Here is a 13342-nt window from a genome sequence, read left to right on the forward strand (position 1 = left end):
TATTACGGCCAAAGATACAATAACAAATATAGTTTTAGAAACTCAATTAGTCCAAGAAAACTATTTATTTGTACGTAGAATTATCAAATAATTAATGATAATTAACATATTTTGAAACACAAGGGTAAAATTTTTTTTAATTCTATAAAAAAGTTTAAAATTATGAATAAAATTAACTGGAATTACTCCACTTATTTTTTTTGTTAGCATGGCTGTGTATTACCAATAAAAAAATATGTATTCAGCGAGATTGAGCAGTAAGTTTCGAAAATATGGATTCTAATGGAATACATATAGATATTATCATAATAGTTCTGTAACATAAAAAGAACTTTTCTGATTTTTGCCCTTTTATCAAATTTATATTGGGTCATTTAAATTATTTCCAAATCAAGCAACTTTTAAACAAAAATACAGGCTGATCTTTTAATTAGTACTTAATACTCATATTTAGATGCTCTGCGATTTCCAATCCACAAATAGTGCCTTTTCCAATTTCAAAATATATATTTTGTGGGGTTAAGGCTGTTCTAGCTTCTTTTAAATGATCAACTAATTTGAACAAATGTTTTGAATATATATAGAATTTAGTATATCTGAGCTAAGTATATATATGGTAGAAATAATATGAAGAGATTCATCTTCAAATAGTTGAGTAAGATCTATCTAATATTGTACGTCACAAAACTCGACAAACAAACTATTCTTGGAAACATATTGTTAAGTATTTAAAATGATAATAAAAGATATTTATTTCAAATTTATAATCTATAACACTCCCTCAAAAGATCCATTGCGAAAATAATAAAATTAAAATACGAATTAATACTAAAATTGAACAGATAGCTTTTGCTGACTTCAAGCTGTTCTTGATCACTGATGACGAAGTATCACTGAATATCGTCATTGATATTAACATTCTATTATGATATTTTTGACGTAATTATTTCGATTTTTGAAGATTTAATGTAATCACTTTTTCAGCAATTTTCTCAGACTGAAAGTGCTGTTTAGTCAGACCTAAGATATTTTTTTTATAACATCTTTATTAGATACGCTTAGTACAATCTTAATTATTATTATTATTACAATTAATTTATTACTACTTTTCCTATGTGCTTGGATTAATTCACAAGCAAGACGAGTACGAGAAAATACATCAGTATGTATTCCTCAATTATAAAATTACAATTATTTATTAATTATTAACTTATAGCTATAGTTTAAACTAATAATACACACTAAATGTTCACACAAGTTCGTATGGTTTTGTTCGTTTCAATCTCCTGACATCCTGTGCGCTGTCCAGCAGTTGTATTGCTTCCACGTTAGAATGATTTAGTAATCTTCTTTCGTGTTTCAAGGCGAAATCCTGCACAACTTCGCAAATCCATTTGATTTCCAGGTCATCATGCAGTTCATTGGTTACATAGCGATAGGCATTGGTAATCAATCGAAGAATCTTGTTTTGACAGCGCTGTATGACTAACTGATTTGAATTTTTAGTGCAACCCCATATTTGCACCCCATAGGTCCAAATTGGCTTTATAATTGTATTATAGATCAACCTCTTTGATTTTAGATCAAGTTGAGAGTATCTTCCGACTAACCAGTATAGTTGTTTTATTTTGGTTCTAATGTGTTTTGCTTTTTGTCTAACGTGATGCTTCCAATTTAATCTACCGTCAAGGTGGATTCCAAGGTATTTTGCTGATTCTGCTTGAGGAATCGGGCATCCATTGAGTGATATAATTAAGTTTTTATTATTTCGCCTTAATGCAAAATTAACGTGGAAAGATTTGGAGCTATTAAGTTGAATTTTCCAATCTTTTGTCTATTTGTAGATTTTTTTGACTGCCACTTGCACTTTTTCTATTGCCCTAGGCAGAGATATATCTTTTGCCATTATAACTGTGTCATCAGCAAAGGTAGACCTAAGATATAAGAGTTTATATTTCATCACTAACTGTTTTGTTAAGTAGTGATATCAGGGATTTTTAATAAATGTATTTCAAATGCCAATATTGGCGTCGTTTTTTTTAAAATATTTTATTGAACTTTTAAAATTTAAAAACTTATACTTGTACATAAATATATAAACAAAATTTACTGTGTTTCAAGGACATTAGTAAATAATGAAATGAACTGCAAACCAGAAAATCATGTTTCTGTTATCAAAAACAACTTGAATATATATATATATATATATATATATATATATATATATATATATATATATATATATACATACAATTCACGTCCCGCGATTACTAGTCGTTTTGATTAGAACGATCTTTGTGTGGTAACTTTTCCTCGTTCAGTTCATAATGATCATAATAATGCATCTGGTGGTCCTGATTCGGTCGAGTTTCACCACATCAATCAGGATTAGTGTCGAGAAAGTCCCACTACTAGGCCGGTAGTTTTAATAATCAATGAGACATTAATCTTCATTCCAACAAACTGTTGAAATATTTTTCAATTTTTTCCGGATGATTAATTATCGGTCTGGCCTGTGTGAACTGGCGAAGAAATAAGGCGAATAATGAAGGATTAACGCTGCCGTTGGTACTGAATTACTGGTTTGTGGTGCCGTCACGGGTTAGCCGCGCGTAAAAATGGTACCGGGGAGGAATGTTGTTCAAGTATGGGTGGTGCGGTTCTAACGGAAATAAGTCCACGGATAAAATATTGGTACAGAGATGTTTCTTATTGGGATATTCGAGATGCTGATGTAGATATTTAATGTGTGGGTATGTCTCAATGCAGTCAAGGAACGAGCTCGTACGAAATTTACATCAATTTACATTTGGTTTAGTGTTTTAATTTATTTATCGCGTCTCAGACATCAAATTTAAATAATAAATGTTAAAAAACAAACACGAATATTGTGATAAAAGTGTATGTTATTTATACCAATATGTAATTTTGCGTCAGCACATGTATTTTTAATCTATTTTATATTACTTTTAGTCGAATAATCATCATTTGTAAAATTTTGAATGAATCCGAAAGAAATTATCGTGAGTAATTTCAAAATAATGGCAAGTCATGACCCAAATTTAAATCCAGTTTGAATATAATATAGCTCACAAAATGTATGTTACTTATACCAAAATATCATATATATCATTATATATTTTGAGGTAATAATTTTTATAATTTATCATTTATTATTAATAAAATTATTACAACCTATTATTATATATTAAATATGATATATATATATATATATATATATATATATATATATATATATATATATCATATTGGCTCTTCAGTTCAACTTCTAAATGACACTTACAAACATAGTATATCACTAAAAGAAGTAACATAATACTGGAATAATATTATCATTAAAAATGATATCTTATAATAAAATTAATACATCAACAGCACTATTTCGCAATAAAGATAAACAAAACTAAAAAAATAAAGGATATTCATATACATAAAATAAACATAATGCTTGAAGATAGAAAGGAAACTATCATTAAAAGAAATCCTTATATCTAGCATAATTTGTCATTTTATTTGTATCTGTCTTACTACAACTAACCTAAAACTTGAATGGTCATGGATTTTCTTTTTTTTTTTAATATTTGAGGTCTTACCCAGCCTGGATACTGACGTGACTGGGATCATTTTCCTTGTCGGATTTTACACTCTTGCCTAGGACAATCATAAACATAAATTTACGACCATGTCCCAACAGGATTCGAACCCGTGACTATCGCAACAGTAGGTGAACCATCCTGTCGCCTTTACCCTTGCGCCAACCAAGCCGGCTCATTAATTTTCTGTCTAATAGCTTATGTAATAACAAATGATATTATACTATTTTGAACTTTTCTCTGCATAATTTTTGTTAATTACATTATTTAATACTTGTATAAATCTGAATTGGTTATTTTTGAACAAAGTAAGATGCTTATTAACCAGTTTCTTCAAAATAAGCTTCATTTGAAGCCGTAACCAAACCAAACTACTAGGGCTTGCATTTATTCTGATAATGTTGTCACTTTAAAAGTAAAAATATAATCAAAATATTTTCTACAACTATTTCTCGTCTTTCTAACAACTTGACAATACCGTCACATGTAGCATATAAAGAAAAGTCTTCCTTTTTTCCTGATAAGCAGTAAAACGACTATCGTCCGGTAGCTATCTCCCCTTCTTCGAGATTTTTTCATTACGTATAAACATCTGGAAACAGCCTTTACTTTTATCCTTCATATATGAACATAAATTCGTCTATATGGTTCTAGTTGGCTTAAAATCTTATACGAAAAGGTATAATGAAACTATTCAAGCGCATATTTTTTAATTTTTCTCCAAATTCCTGTTCTGATCATAAAATATAATATCTCTACATATACGTAGGTACTCGATTAACAGTTACACTTTAATGCACTACATTTATATATCACACACTATATATGGGAACAGCTTAAGTGATTCCCATTACGAGATAAAACAGAAATGCAATTAAAACCCTTAAGCTCTTGTCTATATCCGTTATTAATTGAAAATTTAACCTATATATCCAATTCAGAAATGCCCTAACCAGAAGGCAACTAATTTATCTCAACCGAGTGTTGCGTAATATTAAGAACTGTTAAGAAAATACGTTTTGGTTTTCTCAAATATTTGCAAACAATAAATTAATGTTAATTAAATCTAGCTACCAGTCACCTTGTATAACAAATAGATGTGATCTTTTTGGAATAAAAACTACTTTAAATGTCAGTTACATAGTCATTCGAACATAAAACATTATTGTTTAATGTGACTGGAATAAATTAACACCAAAAATCTATAAAATATTGAGTTTGGTATACTAGTACTGATGAACAAGGAAATATACAATACTATACTATTTAAATATTAATTAACACTATATGTCTAAATATAATTTTGTTTTTCTCGAGTTAGTATTACTTTGTTTACCTGAATATTGTTGCTTTCAAAAAAGTGAATGAATGATAATCTGAAGTTGCTAGATGAAGATGTTAGAAACTTACTTAAGGGTTGACAAATATATTCATTTTCATTTTACAAATTCGAAGAAAATAAAGTCGAAAGTTCGGTGTTGTACTGCAAAATTACATTTTTTTATTGATATTTGGTCCTTTGTAGGCCATTTCGATCACGCCAGTAGTTTCTAGACATTATTATTCACTGCTAGATATTTTTATTTCATTATATTACCTTAAAACTATAGATATAATATATTTTTAAAAAATATTTTTAAGGAATAGTATACAGACAGAATTTTTTTCACTCTTCACAATAGATGTTCTTTGTTGCTTGATATGAATCAAATCTGTAAATATTGTGAAAAATGCTAATGAGTAACATTTAACGCAATAGTCTAGTCTGATCTTTGTGTTATATCTTCATTGGGTAATGTTTTCCTTGCTTTTTACCAAAATTGTTACAGCGCCAAAACTATACTTGTAATATGATGGAAATCAGTATTTACCTGAACTCGAATTACAGTCCAAATTTGGTAAGATGTGAGTTTTGGCTTTGGACGAAACATTCAATCAGGAGAGATTGATCAGTATTAATTTAAATTAACACGCATAAGCTTAAACATAGATTAATTATTGTTGGACAAGAGATTGCTGATTGAGAAAAAAGTTGCAAATGATGTATTATAAGTCCCTCAAAAGAATGGTACGTTTCTACGTTCATTATAAATAATAGAACGACCATGGAAATATTTTGGTAGGTCAAATATAAAGGAGAAAGTTTTAATAGAACAGTTACGGTTCATGAGACAACCTAGAGTTTTGAACTTTTCTATCATATTAACTACAATAAATTTACCAATTATCCTTTTCAATAATCAGTAATCAATTTACAAATGTCAGGCCCTACAAAAATACGTTCTTTCTATTTATGTTCTTATAAATAAAAAATATATTTTCTAAACAAATATTTAAAGTCTTTAGGCAAATCATTTACAAATTGTTTCATTAAGCCCGTCTTTTTATGTAGTGATAGAAGAATATATAATTTTTTATTAATATATAATAAGTTAATTGATTTAAGAATATATAACTGAATAATTTTTGGAGTTTGTGTCATTTTCTCGTCTTTACAGCAATATCCAATCTTGAATTGTATATTTGAGGAATCGACCATCCATCAACTGATATAATTAGGTTTTTGTCACTTTGCCGCAACGTAAAATTAACATGGACAGATTCAAAACTATTAAACTGTATTTCCAGTCATTAGTCCATTTGTAGATCTTGTTGACTGCTACTTGTTCTTAGCTTCTAGCTTCAGGCAGAAATATATCTTTTGCCATCATAACTGTGTCGTTGAAAAATGTTCCAAGTACTGTTTGTTGTTAAGATATCAACAGTGTAGAGCAGATACAGGAGTAGTCCCAAGACATTACCTTGGGGAACTCCAGCCGAAATATGTTTAAGTGCTGAGAATACCCCTTCATGCGAGAGTTTAAATTTTCTTTCGAGAATATATGATTCCAGTAGTCACCTTCAGGCGACACGCCTCAAGTGCCCATTAATATGGAAAGCTTATTTAAAAATAAATTAACTACTACCAAAAAAATTAAAATTGAAACAACGAAAACAACAACGATAAACTGAGGTTGCAGTGTTAAATAATTAGTGAAGGGTTAACAAATATATTCATCTTGCCTTTGATTTACTAGTAAATACTCCAAGAAACTGTATATTTCTATTGGACTTTTTCTTATAAAAAATAATACACATGTCGTTAAAATTAACGACTATAGATTTTTTTTTGGTAGGTCACACCTACTAAATAAAGGTTTTATCACACGTAACAAATACAAGCGGCGGTATTAACGACGCCTACTCAATAAAAGACTGAATCCCATTTCCACGGGTAATATTATAAAACAAACACTAAAACTAGCACCGTGCTAAAACAGTTTATTTTTATTCAAGTAAAAGTGGCAAAGTCACTTCTTAGAGATTCTAATCTAAAAAGGGTGTTACCTTATTTTACAAGCCACAAAGTATACTAATACCATAAATTATTGTCTTTCCTTTAACGGTGTCATTCTGGTTTCGTAAAACGGCGCACAACATTCAGGTAGGACTAGAACAAGATGTTATGGTGGGTGGTCGACGAACCAACATTTTTTAGAAACCAAGAAAGCGGATATTTTTGAATATTTTTATTTGGCAATGGTATAAAACATTTTGACCGTACATACAGTTAACCGATTATCATAATTAAAATACCAATATCACAATTAACAGTTAATTAATTACTAAATTAATTAACTTAATTATTTAGTATAATTGAATATTAGTGCAGAATTATTGTGAAATTAGTACAGTGTCCAGTAAAAAAATTAAAATTTATATATTTTTATCACCGACAATACTCTGATAATATGACAACGCTTATATATCCCAAAAATAGTGAAAATGCTACCGCGAAATTACTGTCTACTGATGAAATCGTATATTTTGCAAAGAAAATGTAGAGTCTCGCATGAAGGGACACTCAACAATTAAACCTATTCAGGCTGCAGTTTCCCAGGGTGGTGTCTTGAGACCTTTTTTGTATCTGCTCAACACTACTGATATTATAACAATAAACATTACGTGGAACATTTTCCGACAACACTGTTATGATATGAGGCCATAGAAAAAGTAGAAGTAGCAGTCAGTAAGAGCTACAAATAGATTAGTAACTGGAAATATATTTGAATAGCTCCAAATCTGTCCATTTTGCGTTACGGCAAAGTAACAAAAACCTAATTATATCACTCGACGGATTCCCGGTTCTTCAATCAGAATCAGCTAAATACTTCGATGTATTTCGATGGTAGGTTAATATAGCAAACATCATGTTAGCCAAAAAGCAGAGCAGATTAGACTCAAAGTCAAGCAACTGTAGTGGTTAGTCGGAAGATACTCTCAACTTAGTCTAAAATCAAAAAGAGATTGTTTTATCAGTCAATTATAATGCCAACTTGTAACCAACTAGTAATCCAACGCACCCAAAACAAAGTTCTATGATTAATTACTAATGATTATCACTACGTAACCAACGGAGAGCTGCATCATGACAAATGGATACACGAAGTGATCCCAGATTTCGCCCTAAAACGTACAAATAGGTTTTCTCAATTACAGCAACGTGGAAGCGATGCAGCTACAGGACAACAGGCCGGAGATCAGAAGATTGAAGCGAACCAAACCACACGAAATTTTTGTAAAGAATATCCAACCATTAACTGCTTCGAAGTTGGAATCAAACATCAATTTATGAATATCAGGCACAACAAATTCCTTTCTTTCAATTTAACTGCAGATAAATTAGCAAAATTTTTATGGTCCGTCGTTTATTAATCAATATTGATACCTTGATTTACTGTCCCATTGTCCCAATGGATGTATTGCTATAAAAGAGGTGAAATAAAGTTAAACAATAAAGAAAAAAATACCAATATATTAGGTGTTTGCATATATTTTAATCATCTATACCTATTTGTAAAAATACAAAGTATCAATATTACTGTTAAACAACAATGTTACTAATCTGTTAAATTCGATGCTTTTGACAATTCTTTCAAAGTCAGCCAAGAAAAGAAGAATTTTCTATAACGTATAATAACTAGCAATGAAAAGAAGATCTACCCCAATAATCTCAAACGATAAAACTATAGGGTTACTCAGGAGAACACTGGCTGGCACACGATTTCGAAATGCTGAAGAAGAACAAAATTGTGATGATTTAGTTGATGAAAAATCATTGGCAATGAACACTATTTTTGAAAAACTTAGTACCTGAAGCACCTAGTACTAATTAAATATTATAATATGAATATAACAAAATTAAAACATTAACAAAATAATTTCAAGGATTAACTCGTAAAAATAATCATTAACTTAAAAAGTCTAGAACCAAACTGAAATAATTAAAGGTCGAAAAACAGGAGCCATATTCTTAGATGTCTTAGAAGCCTTCGACCAAGTATGGCACCACGGCCTAATATTTAAAGCTAAAAAATTAGTTCTACCGAATGACCTAATATCCCTGATAGATTCATACTTGGATGGTAGGTCCTTTCAGGTGAGGATCGGTGACGCAGTCTCCTTTCGTAAACAAATCTCCGCAGGAGTACCGCATGGCGCTCCATTAGCGCCAGCCCTATTCAACCTTTATATGGCTGATTTCCCGTTCTACAAACTTTCTCACACAGCATTTTATGCAGATGATACCGCTTTCTTCACAACCGGTTACTGTCCCGACGCAATAAGCAAAAGACTGTAAGTACAATTGAACAAAGCGATAGCGTTGTACAAATTCTGCCGGCTTCAGATTAACACGAGCAAAACTCAGGCTATTCTGTTCCACCGCAAGAAGGAGTTTCGCGCCTATCGCCTCCAAATCGACCCGAACGTCCCTATCCCTTGGCTCCAGAAAGTCTCATACCTCAGTCTCCAGTTCGACCGCAGATTTCAATGGTCTGCCCAAATCCAGCACTCCATTTGCAAAGAAAATGGCGTGTACAGCCTATTATTTCCTCTACTCTGCAGAAAAAGCAAACTCGCAATCCCACAGAAAGCGACTCTGTATAAAATGCTAGTCCGTCCAACCTGCCTCAATGGAGTACAGGTGTGGTACAGGTATGTCTCGGAGAGACAACCTGAACTGCTCCAAGTGTTCCAATCCAAAAAAGTCCGTGCGCTACTCAGGGCCCCATGGTTTATGAGGAACGTCAGCACACACATCGAATCAGGCATCCCGTTTGTGAAAAGTTTCATAAACATGCTCAGTGTGAGGTTGTCCATAGGAACTTTAGCACACGATAACACATTAATAAAATCCCTACCCGTCCACGAACCCCGGTAGTAAACAACCCACCAAGACCAAACCCAGGGTCTCTGACACCCGCAAAACAAACATATCCCGAACCTGAAGCGACATCAGCCGAAGACGATTTGGTTCTAGCTGGTCAACCTATAAAACGAAAAAAAGTAATATTGATTCATTTTAACAAAACTGATTAGAAATCTCAATTTTTAATAACTTTCATTACATCATTAATATTCCACCTCTTTGTTTCTATATATAAACTCTACTGTCCCAAAAAATCACTTATCTTACCATATATAAGGAAACAATAAAATAGAATATTAAAACGATCTCAAGCAAGGACGCACAACAATACGGATACTGTTAAAAATCCGTCTAGCAGAGGGTGTCGTACTTTTATAACTCGATAGGCGACCCAAGAGGCATGCAAATACCTCAATGTTTATCAAAGTCTTGCAAATTGATCGCTAATTGACGTGGACGTCACGTCTTTTAGCTCGTTAGCCCGATCGTAGAATAAATCTCGGTACTGTCAAGCTGTTAAATAAATCAAATTGTTGGAATGTTAACAGGTCGTCGAGCGCCATTCCGCCATCCATGGGAATAAGTTTATTAAAATCTTGGAGTGTTTGCTTATTATATTGAATTAAAACTGTCTGTACTCTTCCGTGAAGCCTTATTCATTCTCATTGAGATATACAAGAGTTTTTTTATTAATTACATCTTACATTTTTTATAATTTTTATTAGATACGCTTAGCACAAATATTAATCATACATTAACGTATTACTGCTATTCGTACAAATGAATAGTATAATTGGATTAATTCACAAGCAAGACGAGTGCGAGAAAATACATCAATATGTATTCCTCAATAATAAAATTATAATAACTTATAACTATAGCTTACACTAAAGCTATACACTTTATATAAGTTCGTATGGTTTGGTTCGCTTCAATCTCCTGACATCTTGTGCCCTGCCCAGCAGTTGTATTGCTTCAACGTTAGTATGATTTAGTAATCTTCTTTCTTATTTAAAGATTTGGATAACTTCGCAAATCCATTTGATTTCCAGGTCATCGTGCAGTTCTGCATTGGCTACGTAGCGATAGGTATTGGTAATCAATCGAAGAACCTTGTTTTGACAGCGTTGACATCTTACATGAGATATTCTTAGTACAATCTTAATTTACAAATTACGAGGGTGGCTCAAATATGATCGAGACAAATATTATAACACGTTTATTTGCTATTGAAAAAACTGACAAAAATGTACAGTTTTTCTAGAAGGGAAGTCCTCCCTAGTTATCGAATAATTCCTTGGACAGCCATGTGCGCACGAACCCCTCTACTTCGTCATCGATGTTGAATCTTTGACCTCCTAGGGCTTCTTTCTGTGATCCAAACATGTGGTAATCGCAGGGTGATAAATCCGGACTGTAGAGGGGTATTACAGTACCTCCCCCCCTAATTCTGATATTATATCGAGTGTGAGACGCGCGATATGAGGGCTCGCGTTATCCTGGAGAAGAATCGCACTTCGTGCTGGAATGTTCCTCCGTTTCGAGCGATAAGCAGGTTTCACGTGTGTTTTCAGAAGGTTATAGTAATATGCAGCATTAATGGTACGTTGGATGCATAGGAAATCGACGTACAGCACGCCCCGCCGGTCCCAGAACAGCGTACACAGAACCTTACCCGCGGACTTGGTAGTCTTCGCTTTGAATGGCGCTCATCGCGCCGTTATTTTGAGATATTGAAGTTGTTCGTGGAAGATAGACTCTACTCTCATCAAGATGTTTAATGTATTGCCTGCTGTAATTCGTTTTAAGATCAGACAATTTTTTTTCTTCCCATTTTATTCTAGTTGAAAAGACACACTGTCTAATTAGTTCAAACGCGTAAACGAATGAGAGAACGAAACCTATAAACTATTGTGACCGTATAATTAACTGTAGTTTTTAGATGTACTATAATGTTAAAATAAGTTATCTTTGATAACATTTTTGTTAAATTATTTTATTTAAATTAGAATTTTGTTGCATGTTAAAGCCAAACTGAACTAAAACTCAGAGATGATGCGGCAACATTGTGACATTTTGACGTCACAAATTTAAATGACGCATGTACAAAGTAACATTGAATAGACTATATAAAGTATTTTTAAAGCATATTAGTTTAGTAAGAGAATCTAAAATGTCTAAGCACACTACCGTTCAAGAGTATTCTATAGCCCATTTCGTAATAAAATGGATGTTTTATAATCATCATTATATATGCAGCAATATTAACTCTTAATATAGGTTATCTAGTCAAAGAATGTCGAGAAAATATCATTTGAAATAAGCAGCATCCAAGTTTCTTAGCTCATCAGTACCATTATACCAAAGAAGAAAACTTTATAAGTAGGCATTGTTTCAATTTTCTAGTTAGTCACACAGGGTTTTACTGCGAATAATAATCTGTTTGCTTTTTTATATAAGCGTATTCTGTTTATGGCTTTTTAAATACATGCTATTTTGTATAGCATTGTCTGTTATTTTATCTAATTATCCAACAATTATAGGTATTACCGAATTTATGAATTATTGAAGAACAACCTAACTTTTGAGTTTTTGACTAAAATCATATATTTTATGATTTTCAATTTTATTTAAATTTATTAGTTCGATTTATTACTTTTAATATTATTCATTCAATTGTATCTATTGATGTTGTTAAAATGTTATCACATTTTGATCACCATCATACCGAACCAAATGATTTCTTTCTTTCGACATAGAATGGCCTGTTTTCAGAAAGATGATTGGAAGAAAATAATTCTAGATTAAATTTTATTTTAAAAAATGTAAAATCTTTTAACAAATGCTCTTTTAAAGTTAAAAATTATTTGAGATGAAAGTACTAAATTAAATTTGTATTTATATTTCATGTCTTATATACATTTTTATTTTAAATACCATTTTAATTTAGTTATTACTTTTAACACTTTCTTCGTTCAATTGACTTATATTGTTTAAATATTATCATATATTAAATTATGTAAGATGGCGTTTTACCCTAGATTAGAAGAACTAAGAATCTAAGACTTTAAGATTTGCTATAATTTTTGAACAATCTCAAAATATACATGATAGTAACTCAAAATATATCTGAAGCATTGTAAAATTCTCCATATTCTGAATTTAGAGCCGAATTTGGCGTACCCACATTCACATTCAATGCTCTTAATTTTTGAAATTTCTGTTGAAAGAGGAATTCACACAAATGAACAAACTGCTGTGAATCAAGTGGCCATCTACTTGATGGGCCAGTTATATAACCCACGCCGAAGTACCACCTTAATTATCGCTTGTTTTAATTGATGCAAAATTATCATAACAATTTTTGTTTTTTATTCTGGCCTACAACCAGGCAGTGGAATGCATGGCGCATATCTGGTCGCGGAGACTTGCTTGAGTGACAAGTTGGGCCAGGTTATGTGGGAGTGCCTCTGGGCTT

At 31.7% G+C, this 13342-nt stretch overlaps 1 protein-coding gene across 2 annotated transcripts in view; it reads left to right on the forward strand.

The window, feature by feature from the left end:
* The window catches only part of LanB2 (laminin subunit gamma-1), a 75204-nt gene that overhangs the window by 43705 nt on the left and 18157 nt on the right, over positions 1–13342 (forward strand). The window lies entirely within an intron of this gene.

The sequence above is a fragment of the Rhynchophorus ferrugineus genome, unplaced genomic scaffold (assembly GCF_030347505.1).
Source record: "Rhynchophorus ferrugineus isolate W39M unplaced genomic scaffold, kcgeb_rfMv2 rfM6, whole genome shotgun sequence".
NCBI classification, from domain to species: domain Eukaryota; kingdom Metazoa; phylum Arthropoda; class Insecta; order Coleoptera; family Curculionidae; genus Rhynchophorus; species Rhynchophorus ferrugineus.